Here is a 19,406-nt window from a genome sequence, read left to right on the forward strand (position 1 = left end):
TCGTGATATGGGAAAAAAGGAAGAAAGGAAAAGGATAAAGCTAAGAAGCATCTCGACAAAGGGAAAGAAGGAAGATAAGGAAGAAAAGGAAGAGGAAGAAAGGAAGGAAAGATAAGACCAGATTCTCTTTTTTATGAAGAAAATATATATATATATATTTTTTTTTTTCCGGTTACGCAGTCCATCTCCTCCATTTTCCTTTTTTTTTTTCTCTCCCTTTTTACCTCCACACTTTCCTTCAAGTGTTTCCTCTCACGCCGTGTTTCTTATCGTCTTCTTCTTTCTTTCCTCCATTTGTCATTAAAGTCTCCGCCCTCTTACCCACACGTCTCTCTCTCTCTCTCTCTCTCTCTCTCTCTCTCTCTCTCTCTCTCTCTGTCTCAATTTCCTTTTTCCATCTTATCTTTGCTAGTTTCTCTTTCTCCATTCCCTCCTATCACTACTCTCTCTCTCTCTCTCTCTCTCTCTCTCTCTCTCTCTCTCTCTCTCTCTCTCTCTCTCTCTCTCTCTCTCTCTCTCTCTCTCTCTCGGGAAGTAGGAGTAACTCAGCTTTAAAGAAAGGTTCAATATGTAATAACAGGAAGGAAGCAAAAGGCACCATTGAGTGATTTGTACGTTTTTCTTACCATGCACCTGACGACTGGAGTGGCGGGGCCTATTCGCTGGCCAGTCTGAACGTGGTAGTAGTTCCGGGTCCGCTGGCCGGTAACTTTAAGGCGACGAGGAGTAAGGGAGGGAAGGATACGATGGGGACGAGGTGGTGATGGCCGAGGGTACGTTGTGATGAAGGGACGGTGTGGTGAGAGGACTGTGTGTGTAGTAAAGGGAAGTAGACATGTTATATTGGTTGTTTGTGTTTATTTAGTTGCCCTCTCTCTCTCTCTCTCTCTCTCTCCCTCTCTCCCTGTATTCTCCCTTCCGCTACCTTAAGCACCAAGCGGTCTGTGTCATTATTGTACCCCAGGTGTTGCTTTTGGTTCCTCCTCCAGGTGGTCTCTCTTGGTGGTGCGTTTGTGTGGTGGTGTGTGGTGGTGTGTGGTGGTGTGTGTTTGTGTGGTGGTGCTGAGGTAGTGTGGTGTTCTGGTGTTTTAAGGGAAAGTTTGGTGTGTGTGTTGTGTTTATCTTGTCTATCTCCTGGCTTCCTCCTCCTCCTTCTCTTCCTCTCCTTTCTTCCTTCATGTCTTCATTGGCGTTTCTCCTTCCCCTCGGCTTTTTTGTTCCCCTCTTCCTTCTATTCCATTCCTCTCCTGCTTTAGCGAGTGTTCCTCTTTCTTATCGTGATGCTCCTCTTCCACCTCTTCCTTCTCCTCCTTCTCTTGCTCGTCCTTCTTCATCTCTCTCTCCTTCTCTCCCTCCCGTTCATATTTCTAATCCTTTCTTTTTCTCTGTGGAAATGCCAGAGTAACAACAAACTATTGTCGATAACATATTTACTTAGGTACATCCACACCCACACACACACCCACACACATCTAAACATACACACATACACACACACGCACGTACAGACACACACAAATCACTAAAATATCCCTCTCTCTCTCTCTCTCTCTCTCTCTCTCTCTCTCTCTGCCTCGTAAATAGACAAGCAAACAAACTCCCTGTGAAAATAAGCAAGAAAGTAAGAAAGCAAACAAACAGGCACTCACATACGCACGCATGCACAAACACACCCACACCCACCCACTCATACACACACAATCAATCAAACAAACAAATGAACACAAAAAGCCCTTGTAAAACACACATTCACAAACACACACACACACACACACACACACACACACACACACACACACACACACACACACACACACACACACACACACACACACACACACATACACACAGGAAAAAAAGTTTTTGAGCAACAAATAACTGAGAACGATGAAGCATGAGAGAGAGAGAGAGAGAGAGAGAGAGAGAGAGAGAGAGAGAGAGAGAGAGAGAGAGAGATGAGAGAGAGAGAGAGAGAGAGAGGAGAAGAGAGAGAGAGAGAGAGAGAGAGAGAGAGAGAGAGAGAGAGAGAGAGAGAGAGAGAGAGAGAGAGAGAGAATATACGAGGGGCAATACATCGTCTTTCATACATTACGAGAAGAAGGCGAGGGACACTTGGTTATTGATCCTCTCATGGGAAAGGTCAGAGGTCAGGTATGGCGGAGGATCAACCTTCCCTTGGGTGGATAGGGCCTCAATCATGGCACAGGTGGAGGAGGAGGAGGAGGAGGAGGAGGAGGAGGAGGAGGAGGGAGGAGGAGGAGGAAGAGGAGGAGAAAGGATGTGGTAGGGAAGAGGACAAAGTAGAGGAAGTGGAGGAAAAAAAGAGAGGAAGGATGTGACAGAGAAGAGGAAAAGTGGTGGAGGTGGAGGTGGAGGAGGAGAAGGTGGAGGGAGAAGGGGTAGGGGGAGGGAGAGGAGTGGAAGGAGGGGGGAGAAAGGGGGGGGGAGGAGGAGAAAGAGGAGGAGAACAAGAACGAGAACAAGAACAAAAACAAAAACAAGAAAAAGAAGAAAACAACAACAACAACAACAACAACAACAACAACATTTCACTAAATATGAAGAGAGGAAGACAAAAAAAAAAAATAAGAACAGATTAAAACGTATAAATGATGAACTTGAACTGAGCTGAGGAAAGAACGAAAGAAAAAGGAGGAGGAAAAGGAGGAGTGAGGGGAGAGGAGCACGTCGGGCCAGAGGGGAGAAGGATGTTATGAGGCTTAATGCGATGAGGGATAACGAACGGTGGGAAGACGTGAAGAGAGCGGCAAGGGAGAGGAAGGATGGTGGGGGTAACTAAGATCATTGACAAAATACATGACATTACCAGAGAGAGAGAGAGAGAGAGAGAGAGAGAGAGGGATAGGAGACAAAATAACAAAACAGGAACACAATTAGAAAGTTGCAACAGCAAACATGACAAGCCCAACAGAACAATATAGAAAAGAGGAAGGAAATAGAGCAAGCCAAGCGAAGGATAACAGCGAAGAGAGAAGAATAACACACACAAACGAAAAGAGGAAAGGAAAATAACAAAAAAGGACATGAGAGAAACGAGAGAGAAAGAGAAACATAAGACGCAAATGAAAGAAAAGAAAAAAACGGATGAAAAACACTGAGGAAATGAGAAAGACAAACAAGTGAGAAGCAGTAGACAAAAAGGAAATACTGTATGTGGAGGTGAACGAAGGAGAGAAGGGGAGATAAAGATGAGAGACACAAATTGAAGAAGATAAGACAGGCGTGGCAGGAACAAAAAAAAAAAAAAAAAAAAATAGAAACAAGAAACAGTACGAGAGAGGGATAAAAACTAGAAAAATGAATAAAAAGACATAACTAAGAAACGATGATTAGAGGTAGAGAGATAAAAAAAAGACGAAAATCAGGTAAAAGAAGGAACAGCGAGTAACATAAGAAATACAAAAAATAGAAACAAAATCAGGGAAAACTAAAAACGAGAAACAAAATAATTTAAAAGGAAATGAAAAAAAGAACATAAGGAAAACAAATTGAAAATAAAAAGGTAAGGAAGAAGAGAAAGAGAGTAACATAAGAAAAAAAACGAACCAAAAAGATAAAAAAAAAAAAAGGATTCGAAGCTCCGGAACAGCGTCAGGAGCTCATTAGGCAGCGAGCCACAGGGACACGCTGGGAGCAAGACCGACGGGCGTCACCCTCGCCTCCTCATCCATCATGGGGCGGCCACACATTACTGATGGTGGCAGGAAATCGGGGCTATTTTTGTTAATTATCGTCTCTGGGGGGTGAGTGTGGACCACGGAGATAAGCGAGGAGGTGGTGGTGATGGTAGTAGAGGAGGAGGAGGAGGAGGAGGAGGAGGAGAAGGAGGAGGAGGGAGAGTAGTTCTATACGGTTGAGAAAGGGGGAGAGAGAGAGAGAGAGAGAGAGAGAGAGAGAGAGAGAGAGAGAGAGAGAGAGAGAGAGAGAGAGAGAGAGAGAGAGAGGAGGGGAGAAGAAAATTAAGTTTAAAATATTAGTGGGAAACTAAGACAGGCCCTGAATGCAACTGCTGCCTCCACGTGTCTTTCCTGAAGTGAACACACAGCTGGAACAATGAAGCCAAAAACCGCCGATTACTCCACCTCGACCACCACCACCACCACAACCACCACCACTAGTCACTCGTTTTGGCGGCAGCTTCGTAAACGCATTCACACTGCCATTTCCTCCTCGATCACTCTTTTAGAAAACGTTTCCACACAACGAATGGCAAAACAGCTGGAAGAATGAAGCTGTTTCCGCTGTATAAAGACGTCCTGAACGGCTGGAAAATGAGGAGTATGGTGAATAGTATTTGCATAAAGTAGAATTCATCCCATCTCATCTTGACAAGGAGCTTGGTGACTCATTTCCGAGATGCTTGGGAGACGAAGAGTATGGTATTTACATTAAGTAGAATTCTCCCCGTCTCATTTGGCACGGAGGTAAGTGTGTCGTTTCAGAAATGCTTGGGTACCTCAGAACTCTGGATAAGTAAACACGCCCATGAAGTGTGTGTCGTCAGTCAGTAGGGGGCCGCGCGTCGGTGGGTGTGGTGGGCAGGAAGCGCCGCGGCCACACAGCACAAGTGTCCCATAAATGCTAATCTTACTGAGTCTCCGGGACAGTTTTGGGACTTACTGCGGTATAGGAAAGTTGCCTGCGCTGTTGTGTTAGCTTACCGCCCACCACGGGGAGAGAGAGAGTAGTGCTGAGTTTGGACAGTATTCTCGTAACCATCATCACCACCACCATTATCATCTACACATCCACGGCTTCCATTGTACTGTAGACGATAAAAAGATGCGGAAGTATTATAAGAGCTTACCGTAGTACCTGAAACTCCAAAACTGTCTTCTATAACGTTCCCATAACATAACATAACGTAACATAACAATTTCTTGAACTTTATATATATTGCACCTTGGAACATGTTTTGCTTATATACGTAGATTAGTATACAAAGTTAAGCTTAAAATAACTCTACTGGTTTTTTTGATAGTTATAGTTGTTTTTCCTTTCCTCTCCCGTCACCTTTGTGGATTTAATGTGACCTGAATCAAAGACACGTGTGGCGCCGCTGGACATTTATTTCTTAATGGCGAGACTCACGAACAGAATTTTCAATCAAAACAAAACAAATTCCTTTAATCTCTTGTATTATAACGTAAATCACCTTCCCTACCTGGCCATTCACCTGCTTCTGGGACCCCTCGTGTCAATAGCGATCTTTTGATGCTAAAATAATCGTGAAATTCTTAGATACAAGTCACATCACATTATCTGTCTTATCCTCCGTTGAGTCATAATGTACCCGTCTCTCTTAGGTCGTATACTTTGCTGTCTCACTACGTCTGTTTTCAAAGGGCACAGATATGATTAGCCAGGTTCCCAAAGCTATTTCTCCTGTTAAATATGTAAAAATCTTGTTATTCTTTCACTAGAATCGTAGAAACACCCTTAAGAAACTGTACAACTTCAATTACAGCCTTTTGAAAGTAGTGGAGTTACGGCTTAGTGGTGCTTCAGAAAACAGACCTTAGTCATGAAGACGGATATTCTAAATCTAAATGTAAATCGTTTAGATCCTGAATATCCTACAGCTCCTTCCTTTCCCTCGATACGTCTCCCGTTTCTATCTGGTCGCAATCTTACGCCCTCAGCGCCGCCTTGCCTTGCCTTCCCTCGCCTGAAGACCTGACGGCCATATTGCCCCGAACATCACTCAGGCCGCCGCGGGGGAATGGTTTCATGGTCGTTAATCAAAAGCAGGAGGAATGAGCGAGAAGGAAGACGAATCACGTGTTTGTTAAAGAACCGTATTCTGAAATACTTATGCGCCTCACCTCCACTACTTCCCAAAGGCTATAGATGAAGTGGCACGGGTTTTCAATGACGTTTCTATGGTTCTAGTGACAGATTAACAAGATTTCTACATTATTAACAGGGAAAACACTCTTGATGACCTGAATAATCACCTCTAGTTGAAGTGACATTGATTTTTAACGGTGTTTTTATGATTCTAGTGACAGATTAATAAGATTTCTACATTATGAACAGGAGAAACAATCTTGATAACCGGACTAATCATCTCTGTGACCTTTGAAAATGGCGGTGGTGAGAGAGCAAACCTTTTCTGAATATGGACCTTACTTAAACTTCAGGTCTCGTCTCGCGTTCTTCTTCCAGACACAAACAAAATGGAAGGAGCAACAGACAGCTCGAGGTGACTGTCCTTCCTTGCCCGCCCCCTCGGCCTTGTCTGCTACAGGATATTAGAGACCGAACCTGACGGGAAGGGCTTCTCATCCTCCTCCTCCTCTTCTTCTTCTTCCTCTTCCTCCTCCTCCTTGCTCCTACTCTCCTTTGCTTGTTTTCTGCCCTCTTTTTTCCTCCTCTCTTCCTTCATATCCTAGATTCCTGGATCTCTTTTCCTCTTCGTCTTGCTGTCTGTTTTTTTGCGTGCCACTCTCTCTCTCTCTCTCTCTCTCTCTCTCTCTCTCTCTCTCTCTCTCTCTCTCTCTCTCTCTCTCTCTCTCTCTCTCTCCTCCGTTTGTTTATCATTCATTTCCACATCCCTTTTTTCCTGACCTATTGTTTATTCCCACTTATTTATCGCTTTCCTTTGCTCCCTCGCCCTTTCCCTCTTCCACAAACATTCCAGCAACAAGTAGAGACAAAAACAGTTACCGACCTCTTCCAGTACCACCATTTCCCCCCCCCCTTCACGAAAACAAGAAGAAAACAAGAGGTGCAGTGCGTCAAAACATCAAAAGACGCACATACGTGAAAGACAAACATCAACAACCCCTTTTCCTGCCCCCTCCACCCCCCAGCACCGGCACGAACAGCTGAGAGAGGCAGCAGACGTGTGTATTTAAGGGACACACTCAGACCGAACCGCGAACAATAACAGTAATCCAACACGCCGCTTCCTCTTTTAGAACCAAAAGGGGAACAGTCATTACCTCCCAAGTCGGCCGGGAAGAAGGCTTAAAGTCTCTCTCCGGCTTCCTGTCTGTGTGGGAGGAGGAGGGGGAGCAGCAGGGGGAAAAAAAGATGGCAGTGGTTGTGGTGGTGGTGGCGGTGGAGGAGCAACACAAAGGAAGAACAAACAGCTCTAAATCTCTTGGTTTTTACGAGGTTGTATCTGGTAACTTACACTATCTGAGGTGAAGTGAGACACGTGGTATGATAATAAAGGGGAGGAGGAGGAGGAGGAGGAGGAGGAGGAGGAGCAAGAGAGGAAAGAGGAGGAGCAAGACGATAACAATGACGAAATAAGGAAGGAAAAAGGAAAATGATTACGAGGAGGAAAAGAAAAGAAGAAGAGATGATGAGAGAGGAGGATGAGAAGGGAAAAGAAAAGGGATTGATTTCGGGAAGGAGGAAACAGCAGAACATGAGGTCACTACCCAATGAGAAGTGACATCAACATTTTGGTGTCTCGCTGACAAAGAAATATAAAGTCAGATCTCGTCTCGATAACACCATTTCTCTCTCTCTCTCTCTCTCTCTCTCTCTCTCTCTCTCTCTCTCTCTCTCTCTCTCTCTCTCTGTTATCCAGCTTTGCTTCACGTCTAGCTGAGTAACCTTACAAAAAAAAAAAAATTAATACATCATTTTAGAACACGAATTAACAGGCGACGCTAAGACAGGAGAGAACGGCGGCGTGTGGGGGAAAAAGAGACAGGCTTGAGCTGAGACGGAACAGGGACGGGGCTTATAAAGGAGAGGGTGGGACGGTTAGAAATGGGGAGGGGTGTCCATTCTTGCGGGAGGTGTGAAAAACGGGGTGAGAATGGGAGAGCTTAGTCAGGAAGGATGGAGCGAGAAGAAGAGATAAGGGAAAAGAGGATGGAGCTTAAAGGGAGCGTGAAATATAGAGAAGGGGGCGGGAGTTAATCAGAGGAAGGTAAAGGAAGAATAAGGGAAGAGTTTGGTGTTTTCCTGGCTATCCGCGTCGAGGGAAAGAGGGAGAGAGGGAAGAGTGAGGCGTGGAGAAAATCCCAGGCGCATGAAAGCAGTGTAGTGCAAAGGAAAGCCTCCTAAACGTTCTGCTTTCTTCAGCTTCCTCTTCCCTACAGCTTAAAACCCTCAGGACTCGGAAAAAAAAAAAAAAACGGAGGATATGAACATTTGAATCCAGAGTGTAATGTTGCCTGGCTTCCTCCTTCACTGATGTAAGCCGAGGAGCGGTACATTTTTTCAACCATCCTTTACGACTCGACAAACAGGGCTGTCAGTGCATGGCGAAGCAAATTCACCTTGGCCTCCTCCTCCTCCTTCCCCTCCTACTCCTCCTCCTCCTCCTCCTCCTCCTCCTCCTCCTCCTCCCTTGCTCCTTCCCCTTGCCATGTATCACTGCTTAGAGTTCTCAGGTATCGACCCAGGGCGGCGGCGAGTCCTCCCATTCTCGGGGCCTCCATCATGGCAGCTTCCATTCCGCCTTTGATCACCTTAATTGGTTCATCCGTCGTCAGGCAATTAACTGCCCTGACGGCGGTTGACGGGGACACGTGCGCAGGCTTTTGATGCACGTGTTTCCGGCTGCGTTGCCTTCCTCTTTCCCTCCCGCGGGGCCTGCCTTCGAACCCCGCACGCCCATGAATACGTCACATGCACACAAGCTCACGGTCACACGCACCCGCGCATTCCCATTAAGATGTGCGCAAACAGTGACAAGGAAACGAGGAAACGAGGGATTAACAAAGACGAGGATACATGACCTACACAATAACAAGGAAACGTGACACAAAGGCCAAAAGAATAGCTAAGAAACAAGAAACAAGAGCCAAACAATAACATAGAAATAAAAAAAAAGGTAAACAATGGGAAAGAAACAAAAGCTAAACGTCAAAGAAGCAAGAGCTAAACAATAACAAAGAAAAAAAGCTTAACAACGACAAGGAAAGAAAACCCAAACGATGACAGTGAGACAAGAGACAAGCGCTAAACAATATAACGAAAATAAAACAAACGGTAACAAGGAAACAAGCGATAAACGATGACAACAAGAAAACAAGAACTGAACAAGACCAAGAGCTAAAACAATGACAAGGAACCAAACACAAACAAAGGGAAAACAATAAGAAAGAAACAAAAGACAGACCCAGCATACATTTCCAGTCACGCTGGTTTGTCAGGGTCTCGGTGTGCCAGCCAGCAAGTGTCGTGTCGGGACTCCTAAGGCGGGAAAATCCTTGGTAATTGAGACGTGATCGCCCCCACAGGATCCCCGCCCGAGTCCTGCCACGCCCTCGTTACTCGCCGCTGTGATCCTACGCTCTTGGCCGGAGGGAAGGAACAAGAATCACATAAGAGAAGGATTCGTGTGTATTATGGTGTGTCGGAGGGCTGGGAAGGGAGGTACTAGAAGCATAAGAGCTCTGTTGTTTGCCTCGGCTGGAAAGAAAATCTATGGACGAAAGGGGGGGGGGCGGTGTTCTCCAGCGGCGTTTATGTTAAGAGCCTCTGGGGAAACTTGGCTCTCGTTTTGGAAAAGAAAATAACACTTCAGACTGCTGCTTCTGCTTCTTCTTGAACGTTACTTTCTAATTAGACGTTGTTTGACAGCCGCACAAACTTTCCGAAAGGGCGAACGAACGAACATGTTTGATTCACGTTATTCCATTTTTTTTTCTTTACGCCTTCAAACGAGCAATTTAGAATTCTTCTTTTAATTCATAGTGGAGCGTAAAGGAGAAAAGATAAGAAAAAGATCGGACAAGGAAGTAATATTCGGGGCGGCAGACTCAGGTGCAGCGTCTCGTCAGGTATTCATTACGAGGCCCCACGGCAGGTGACCGGAGAGCCGCGGGAGCCCCGAGCAAGGCGCCGGCGGGGATTCATGGGAATTAATTTCAGCGTCGTGGGAGGAGGACGCGGGTGATGCAGAGGGGTAATTTCCTGCTGCTAGAGGGTTTACTGTAGGGACGCGAGGGACAACACCAACCCACGCCATCCGACCACGCCACACACTCACTTCCCCTTGCTGACCCCTCGCCGCCTACACCACCCGTGACTCGTGACCCTCCTTGCCTTTTGTTATTCTGCGTGACCTCTCATCTCCAGGTCAGCGATGAGGATTCTAGTGATCCGTGACCTGACCTGACAGGAAAGTTAAACGCAGTTAGTTTGATAAAATGGAATTTCAGGGTGAGACAAAATACAAAAAAAGCGGAAACGTAACATAAACAAAACCAATGTATAGCTATTAGTTGTCCAAACATGACACACCCACAGCCATCCAGCCTCCTTCACTCCCACACACACACACACACACACACACACACAAATACTAAACGCTTCACTTCAACGAAAGAAAGAGGGAAAAAATTCTCCTCAACTTTTCAGTCTCGGTTCATCGTCGTGTTTACCTCGAGTTTCCCTGAGAAAATTCAGAGAAAGTTTGCCGTTTTGGGTCCTTTTCGAATCGGTTCCGAATCTTTGCTGTCAGAGCTCATTTGGGTTTTACTTTGGAGTCTTTTTTTTTTCTCTCTACTTGTGATCTCCCCAGAAAATGAACAGATTTTTCACGAAACTTTATTAAAATATTTCTTTCTTTCACTTTGATGTTTAGGATTATATGACCATTGGTGAAAATAATGATGATGATGATGATGAATACGTGTCTACTTTTTTTCATGACGACGTGAAGGAGCCATAAAATACGAAAAAAGAAAAAAAAAACAGCTTATCATTTGTCTTTCATTTCCGCTCCTTATCTTTCTTCTCTCCTTTCCTTTACGCACCAGCTCCTCCCTCCCTCCCTCTATTCCACCTACGCTCCTCCTCTTCCTCCTTTTCCTCCTCCTTCTCCTCCTCCTCCTCCTCCTCCTCCTCCTCCTCCTCCTCCTCCTCCTCCTCTTCCTCCTCTCTCGTTTTTTACTTCTGGCGTCTTGACCATTTACTGCTACTGAAGAGAGAGAGAGAGAGAGAGAGAGAGAGAGAGAGAGAGAGAGAGAGAGAGAGAGAGAGAGAGAGAGAGAGAGAGAGAGAGAGAGAGAGAGAGAGAGAGTTGCCAACATACACACACAAACAAAAAATAACAAAAAATCAACAACAGATGGTAAGAGAGGAAAAGAAAGAAAATACAGAAGTAAGAAAGATAAACAGAAGAAAGAAGAACCCAGAAAATAAAAGAAAAATAAATAAGCGCAGGAGCGGAAAAAGAAACACAAAACCCACGAGAGAGAGAGAGAGAGAGAGAGAGAGAGAGAGAGAGAGAGAGAGAGAGAGAGAGAGAGAGAGAGAGAGAGAAAGGCACAAGGAAGGAGGACGATTCATGCATCTTAGAGGTCTTCCCGGCAATCCCATTAATATAAGCCAAGCAACCAACCCTCTCTCCCATATCTTAACGTGGCGTCCCCTCCAGAAACACACCTTCTCCTCTTCTTCCTCCTTCTCCTCCTCCTCCTTCTCCTCCTCTTTCTCCTAGGTATATCTTATCTGCGAAACACCTCATCGAACAGGAAGTGCCGTGTACTCTACGTAAACACTTCCCTGCACTCACTTCCAACATCAAAATCGAATATCAGTAACATTAACGTTATTTAACTCTTTTACTGCTACTTCCCATACCTTTTTCTTATTACTGATCCATCTTGAGTAGTTTTTGTTCTACCACAGCCACCTCCTATCACTGCACTGGCTAGAAATGACTAAATCTATTCCTTAAATCCATGCAACGTTTCGGACGCGACAGAAGTTAGTTATATCCGCAACCGAACTCTCTTATTTAATATTAAAATCGAGGAAAAGTAAAAGAAAATGAGAGTAACGAATAAAGCATTTAATTTCCGAAGTGTACATTCTAGAAATAAAATAATGACTGGAGTGGGTTTTGGGAGTCTAGTGATGCAAACAGTGCGTGGTAAATATTTATCGATAAAAATAACTGAAGCCGTTGGATCATTTATACCACTTCAAAAATCCATTCAGTTCGAAATAGCAAATAATTCAGTGAAGCACCTGAGAGAGAGAACCATTGTATGCCACGGTAAATGGGAACCGAACCCTGGCCAACTGGTGATCTGTCGCGGTAACCTGTGCTAGTTTATATTTGTATTTTAATCATCCAACAAGCTGGCACGGACTAAAAGATATATTGCTGTTTGTTTTCCCTTGTATTCCTTCTTATTTCTCTTCCTGCACCACAACTTCCAGCATCACCTCCTCCTCCTCCTCCTCCTCCTCCTCTTCCTCCTCTTTTTTTTCAGTTTTTATCTAGTTCTTCCATTTCCATGCTTCTATCTGTGGCTTTTTTAAACACCCCTCTCTTTTCCTTCCTTCTTTCGTTGTTTTTTCTTCCAAGAGGCAATGTGTAGAGTCAGCTATACCGACCTGATAAAATGCCAAGGAGGAGGAGGAGGAGGAGGAGGAGGAGGAGGAGGGGGAAGATAAGACAGATGCACCGTATAAAGGGAAGAGAGCCACTTAGATAAAAAGGGAGGAAGAAAGGATATAAGGAAGAAGGGAATAAATCACAGCTGAGAAGGAAAGATAAAAATGGTTCGTGTCACTAATGCAGAGAAAGGAGGAAGAAGAATTGGGGAAAAAAAATAGGAAAATAGAAAACAGGAGACATGATTGAAGAGGAGCAACTCATCTTAACCTACAAGACAAGACAGGGAGGTACACTTTGCTATACATCAATTCAGCGCAACTCTTGTGTCCTTTGAAGAGTTGAAGAATGAAAATGAACCTGTTAATTTTTTTTTTTCTACATCTGATGCTACATTTTGGGAGTTAAAATAATCTCGGTTTTATAAAAGGGATGCTTCTCTTTTTTTTTTCTTTTTTTTTTTTTGGGACTTTTGACTGTTTTTATATTAAGATTTACCGTTAAGAGTAAGAATGTGACAACTGCGACAACGTTTTCCTTTTTAATTTAACAGTTACTACCTTGGAAGTGAGGACACGATTGATTTTAAGATTACACTCCCTTTTTGTCTCTTTTTCTAAGGACTACGAGTGTTGTGTGCAATCTGTGAGCTAATAAAGAAAACCCACCTTTAAAAATTTCCCCCCTTTTCTCCTCGCCTTTGAATTCTAAAATGCTTCTGCACTACGCCTCTACTACTTTCCAAAGGCTCTAGTTGGTTTTACACGGATTTTGAAGGCTGTTTTTATAGTTCTAGTGACAGATTAACAATATTTTTACATTATCAACAGGAGAAACACTCTTGAAAATCCGGCTGTTTATCTCTGGGGCGTTTGTAAATTGTCGTGGTGAGAGAGCAGCGCGTTTCAGAATATGGACCTTACTATGCCCTATCTCTTCTTACTCGCCTGGAGAGCGTCCGTTGAGGGAGAAGATCTGGGGTGTGACAGAGAATGAGGTGGAAAGATGGAGCTGCGGGGTGCTACGGGAAGGCACCAGATGATTATGCAAGGGAGAGTAATGACAGGATAAGACTCGTGCATAGGGGGAACACTCTGGCACTAGGGGAATGGCGAAAAGAAGAAGAAGAAGAAGAAGAAGAAGAAGAAGAAGAAGAAGAAGATCTCTTACTTTAGACTTGATAACTGATAACGTAACTTAAACGACCTAATATGAGAGAAAAAAAAAACAAGAGGAAGAAAAAAAAAGGAAAAATCCAACTTTCTTTTGTTCTTTCTTTGTATTCCACTGTACAAGACTCAAATATTAAACAACACCTAACGAAAAACAACAATAATAATAAACCAGAAGCGAATTATTGCCACAACAAATATTCGCGTCTAATATCAATTAATAATAAACAAATTGGCCTCCCATGGAATGTAACGAGCAAATTTGGCCACTGCCGGAATTGCTTGATAAATATTTAATTAACGATCACGAAAAACAAGTTACCAGTTTCACAAAAGGGCGAAGGTCAGTTCAAGGTTATGCCAGGTCAGATCAGCTTTTATTAGTTTTTTAGTACACACACCCAGAGAGAGAGAGAGAGAGAGAGAGAGAGAGAGAGAGAGAGAGAGAGAGAGAGAGAGAGAGAGAGAGAGAGAGAGAGAGAGAGAGAGAGAGAGAGAGAGAGAGAAAGTTATACAAGATAGACATACATATAAAAAGAAAAAAAATGCCAATTAAAAAATAAAGTAAGTGGTTATATAAAAGAAAAAAAAAGATGCAGAAGGAGGAAGAAGAGAAGGAAAAGAAGCAGGACGACGATGGAAAGCAAAAAATGGAAAATGAAACGGTATAAACATTACAAAAGAGAAGATAAAGGAGGAACAGAGAGAGAGAGAGAGAGAGAGAGAGAGAGAGAGAGAGAGAGAGAGAGAGAGAGAGAGAGAGAGAGAGAGAGAGAGAGACGTAACCCTATTAGAAACCTCCCCATGATGGCCTAAACAGAATTATTCTCCGGGAAACACTTTAACTAGGCGTGTCTGTGCCTTATATATTGGTGCCATTAACTATATCGGCAGTTTTGATAAGGACTATTTCTATCGCTCCCTCTCTCTCCTTTCCTTAGCGACCTCCCCTTCTTCCCCCCTTCCTCCGTCTTCATTAATACTTGTCCTCCCTTTCTCTCTCTCTCTCTCTCTCTCTCTCTCTCTCTCTCTCTCTCTCTCTCTCTCTCTCTCTCTCTCTCTCTCTCTCTCTCTTTCTGTTCCTCTTTTTTCTCTATCTATCCAATGTTTATATGTTTTTTTTCTTTTGTTTTCCATCTGATAATTTTATATATCAAGTGCTTTTCATGCTCCTCCTCCTCCTACTCCTGCTACTACTACTACTACTACTACTACTACTACTACTACTACTTACTACTACTACTACTACACTTTTCTTTTTATTACAAAATTTTTCATCATTACTTTTATGCTTGAATATCAGTTGCCATTAAAAAATCGATATTCATTAGATTTTTCGATATAATTTTCTTTTCCATATCCTTTGGCTCTCTCTCTCTCTCTCTCTCTCTCTCTCTCTCTCTCTCTCTCTCTCTCTCTCTCTCTCTCTCTCTCTCTCTCTCTCTATTATTACTCTTTCCCACTTTCCCCATTCCTCATTTTTCAGTCGGTCTTTTTTATTTTTTTAATGTTCCCATTGATCATCACGAGCCACTTATCTTCTTTTTATACTCTTTTAATAATTCTCTCTCTCTCTCTCTCTCTCTCTCTCTCTCTCTCTCTCTCTCTCTCTCTCTCTCTCTCTCTCTCTCTCTCTCATTAACTTTTCTTCTTTCTTAATATAGTATAATGATTTACGTGTGGGTAAGGAGTAATTAACCTGATTACTTCTCTAATTAACTACCTGTTTACATGCTCATAGCTTAGTGACTCCTGCAGTTACTCCTTACGTCTTGAGAAATGTCTTACTTCTTCATAGTTGGTTCTGTTTAGTTTTTTCTTTTTTTTTTTCTCTCTCTCTCTCTCCTTTTTTTTTTTTATTCGTAAAGTTTTGGTGCTCAATGTTTTGAAAGTAATACTGTGTTTCATCCTAATTTTTTTTCGTTATTTTTTTATTTATTTATTCATTCTTTTTTTTTTTTTTTTGAGTGCACGGGTTTCTCTCTCACTTGCTCTCACTTGCACACTTGCGCACTCACTCATTCTCTCGCTCACTCACCCACTCACTCACTTACGGTACTCATCTATAAGGAACGTTATTACGGAATTAGTTTACATTTGTTTTGTTTTATAGTTTATGAAATTTATGGTAAGAAATGCCTTCCTTAGGGCATCTCCTTTCATTATCCTCTCTCCCCTCTTCATCCATCGTTTCCTTCTACTTCTCGTTTTCTTCCTTCTTTTCGTAATTTCCCCCCGTTATTCTTGGTTGTAATCTATTTCCTCTAGCTCTTCGCCATCTTCTCCTTTTCTCGACCTTTCTTTCTTCACCTTTTCCTCGTCTCATAATATATTGTTCGCTATCTGCCGCGTCATCAACTCTGAGATCTATGGGCGACACTTTACACAGTTTCGGAAATCTTGGGCGACTGCAAGAAGTGTAATGTTAGTATCTTCCTGTCCCGATCCCCAACTGTGATTTATATCTTCCGTAAGTTTTTCTTCATGTTACACTAAGTTTCTCGTATTTTCTCCCTAGACAGGTTAGGTTATTTGTAGCCGATCGCATTCTCTATACTCAGTAAAATTCGTGTCAACTTAAGTCTATCTGTAAATATAAGCAAATATTAGCACGAGTTTACATCTGTACGTAACAGTCATACTATTTTCCTCATACAGTGACAAAGGAAACCATAAAAAGAATAAGATGCACGTGGTTATACATAAAAAGGTATACATATACATACATTTATACATTCGAGTTACGTTATGCACACCACACTCTTGAAAAACGGTGATGAGAGAAGACAAACTAGACGTGAAACAAGTGACGCTTAAACACCAGAGAAAACGTAATGAATAAAGTGTAACTGTGATCAGTACTTAGTTGATGGTGAGGAGGAGGAGGAGGAGCAAGCGGGGGGAGAAGCGAAAGAGGGAGAAAGAGGCGTGGAGGCAGCAGGAAGAGACGACTCATCAGAGGCAGGCAAGTATAAGTCAAGCTCCATCTCGCTTCTCCGGTAAGGTCTCCTCATCACCTTCTCCAGCAGCCCGGTTCAGCCTCTCCGTGGTGGCCGAGTCTACCTTCCCCTCGCCCTCCTCGTCCATGTCCCACTCCAATGTCGCCTCAGCCTCGCCCTCCATCACCACCCCAGCGTCTCTGTAGATGGAGGACATGCTTGCTTGTGTCTGTTTTTCGTCACGGCAAGGTTTTAGTTCGTAAAATATTGTAAATGTTATTGGCTTACTCTATCGATGGTGTTCTAACTGATGCCGTGGAGTTGATTAGCGCCCGTCTCCGACCTGGTAAAGCACTCAAGCAAGGTCTGTTCGAGCACGCCACTCTCTATCATCCCGAAGAGGGTGAGTGGAATGAGTAAATCATCGCGTACATCATACATTTCTTGTGGAGAACTGTACGCCAGAATTCCTTGGTGTAATCACTGGTGACTAGAGTGACCGGCGTGGAGATATTTGCTTGGTTTGATCTTAACCAGGAGATACCTTCCCGAGGCTCTTTGCGAAGGAGCGAAGGGCAGCACGTGTTTTCCTCGCAGTGAATAAAAATTGTGTTACTGAGAAAGTGAGCTGAGGAGAGAGAAGGATTCAATTCTTTCTTGAGAGAGTCGATTGAGTTTTCTACCTCTTTTGGTACTCTCTGTGCGGATCTTCAGACTACAGCTGTCTCTTTCTTTCCCTTGGGTACTTTTCAATGGCGGATAGGACGTGCTGCTGAAAGCCTTGTTAGGGACGGCGCAGGATATTCTGAAGACAGAAATAGCTGACAACGTGACTTCATGGAGACATCAGGCGAGAAAAGTGAAGAGGAAGAAGCCAAGAGAAGAGAAAGGAGATCGGAGGCGGAGGCAAAAATCCTTCCTTGTCGTGGAGTCGATGAGGACGGCAGGAGATGCAGCCCTACTGATTCTTTCTAAAAATATGGAAGAAAACGTAAGTTCCCTCCACGCTCGCTTCACGATGAGGTAATTGAGCCTCGCGTCCCGCCGCCTTCACGCGATGTTTTGCCACGCTCGCCACTCCTCCCAAATCGTCCCAAGTCTCCATTCTCCCTTTAAACTCGATTCCCGTGTCGCTCTCCTTCCTCCAACCATCTCTCTCTCTCTCTCTCTCTCTCTCTCTCTCTCTCTCTCTCTCTCTCTCTCTCTCTCTCTCTCTCTCTCAAGCGTGAGCGGGTTCCGGGAAGATTTAGACATTTCCAGGACGGTGCCAAAGGTTATGCGCCATTTCTGGACTTACATGAGCTTCGTGTCAGCGGAGAGAAAACTTACTCGGCGATCTTACCGGGAAAAAATAATGAAAAGATAAAAAGAATACACACACATACACACACACATACATACACACAAGATGGAGAGGAGGAATAAACAAGGCATTTTATATTTTTGACAAGGAAAACGAAAGATATTCCCTATGAAGCTCAAAATTAGAAAGGTAAGTGGAAAAGGAAATTGAAAGGCCGCCGGCGGAAGGGGTGAACGCCACAGATGCCGCCATGCAACACGAGGGTCTCACAGAACACTCGTGACGCGCCTCAGGAATCATGTGGGTCCATCTCGCCTCAGCTGCTGCACCTCACTGCCACCCCCGCTCACTCTCCCACACATTCGTTCATCTTTTATAAGGACGAGGGATTCACGATATTTTATAAACAGAGGCTTGCAACTAGAATACGTGAATATCCTGACGTTTGTTTGCTTACATTAAGGTTTTTTGTGTCCCTTTTCTTTTCTTTTTTTTTCTTTTTGTTAGCGCTGAAATGCGAGAATGTGTAAGAGGTTAAATTAGACTTCCGTAGCATAAGGTAATTTTTAGCTTAACTTGAAGCCTGACATCGTTGGGCAAAGTTGCCTTCCTCTCGCGCAGTATTAGCGAGTTTGGTATTAAAATGGATCCAGTTCTTAATTAAACGCCGCCAGACCCTGCGAGTATCCAGTGCTTTTTGGAGAGTTTTATTCCTGTGATGGTTTTAATAAAAGTAATCTTTATTATACATATAAACATACATACATACCGTACGTTCTCTCTCTCTCTCAACAACAACAACAACAACAACAACAACAACAACAACAACAACAACAACAACACTTCCTCACTCGGACAGACAATTTTTTTTTTAATAAAGAAATATTTATATAATGATGGAAATTAATAAATTAGGATTCCTTCTCCTGTAAAAATTCAATCACCTTTTATTTTTCTCATTTCCCTTTTTTAGTGATATTGATTTCAATTTGGAGAGACTAAAAGACTAAAAGAGCATCATTCTGTTCCATCCTGAGTAAGATAATACGTATATATTTTTTTCTCTCTCTTTTCCTTTCACCTTATTTTAAATGCTATTGTATAAGTATTCCTATTTGTTAAGACTCACAAAGCATCAATCGTTTCACTCGTAAGTTAACATTAATCTCTCTCTGCCAATCGGAATATATATATATATATATATATATATATATATATATATATATAAAATAAAAAAAATCCCTCTTCACACACACACACACACACACACACACACACACACACAACAAAAAAAAAAAAGTTATTAGAAAAAAGGTCACGCAGGTAAAACAACCGCATCGTCTCGTAATGTTACACGATGGAAATAAATTTTAAGGAAGAGCAAGAATGAAAAACGACCCCATATAGATTAACTTGTCACTTGAACTTTTACTCCTACTTTTTTTTCCTCACTTCGTCTTTTCTCACTCTTCTCACTCTTTTCCTACTTCCTGTTCCATCCTCTCCCTCTCTCCCACCCACTCTCCCATGGACTGTAAATATTCCCTCCCATCTCCCTGGCCATCACTATCTCCCCAACGCCGCCTGAGGGAGATAAGTTAGGGGGTGTCTCTCCATCATCTCGTTTTCTATCCTATCTACGAGGG

At 43.2% G+C, this 19,406-nt stretch overlaps 1 long non-coding RNA gene across 5 annotated transcripts in view; it reads right to left on the minus strand.

The window, feature by feature from the left end:
- The window catches only part of LOC135115878 (uncharacterized), an 89,434-nt gene that overhangs the window by 23,019 nt on the left and 47,009 nt on the right, over positions 1-19,406 (minus strand). For 2 of the 5 annotated variants that reach the window (XR_010276084.1, XR_010276081.1), the window contains one exon: positions 839-1,385. The exons of 1 other annotated variant lie outside the window; for it this stretch is intronic. This is a non-coding gene — a long non-coding RNA (uncharacterized LOC135115878). Of the gene's footprint in view, positions 1-838; positions 1,386-16,340; positions 16,658-19,406 lie in introns of those variants that run through there. 2 more of the 5 variants (XR_010276083.1, XR_010276086.1) reach the window with 1 other exon arrangement.

Source organism: Scylla paramamosain, chromosome 30 (genome assembly GCF_035594125.1).
Source record: "Scylla paramamosain isolate STU-SP2022 chromosome 30, ASM3559412v1, whole genome shotgun sequence".
NCBI classification, from domain to species: Eukaryota; Metazoa; Arthropoda; class Malacostraca; order Decapoda; family Portunidae; genus Scylla; species Scylla paramamosain.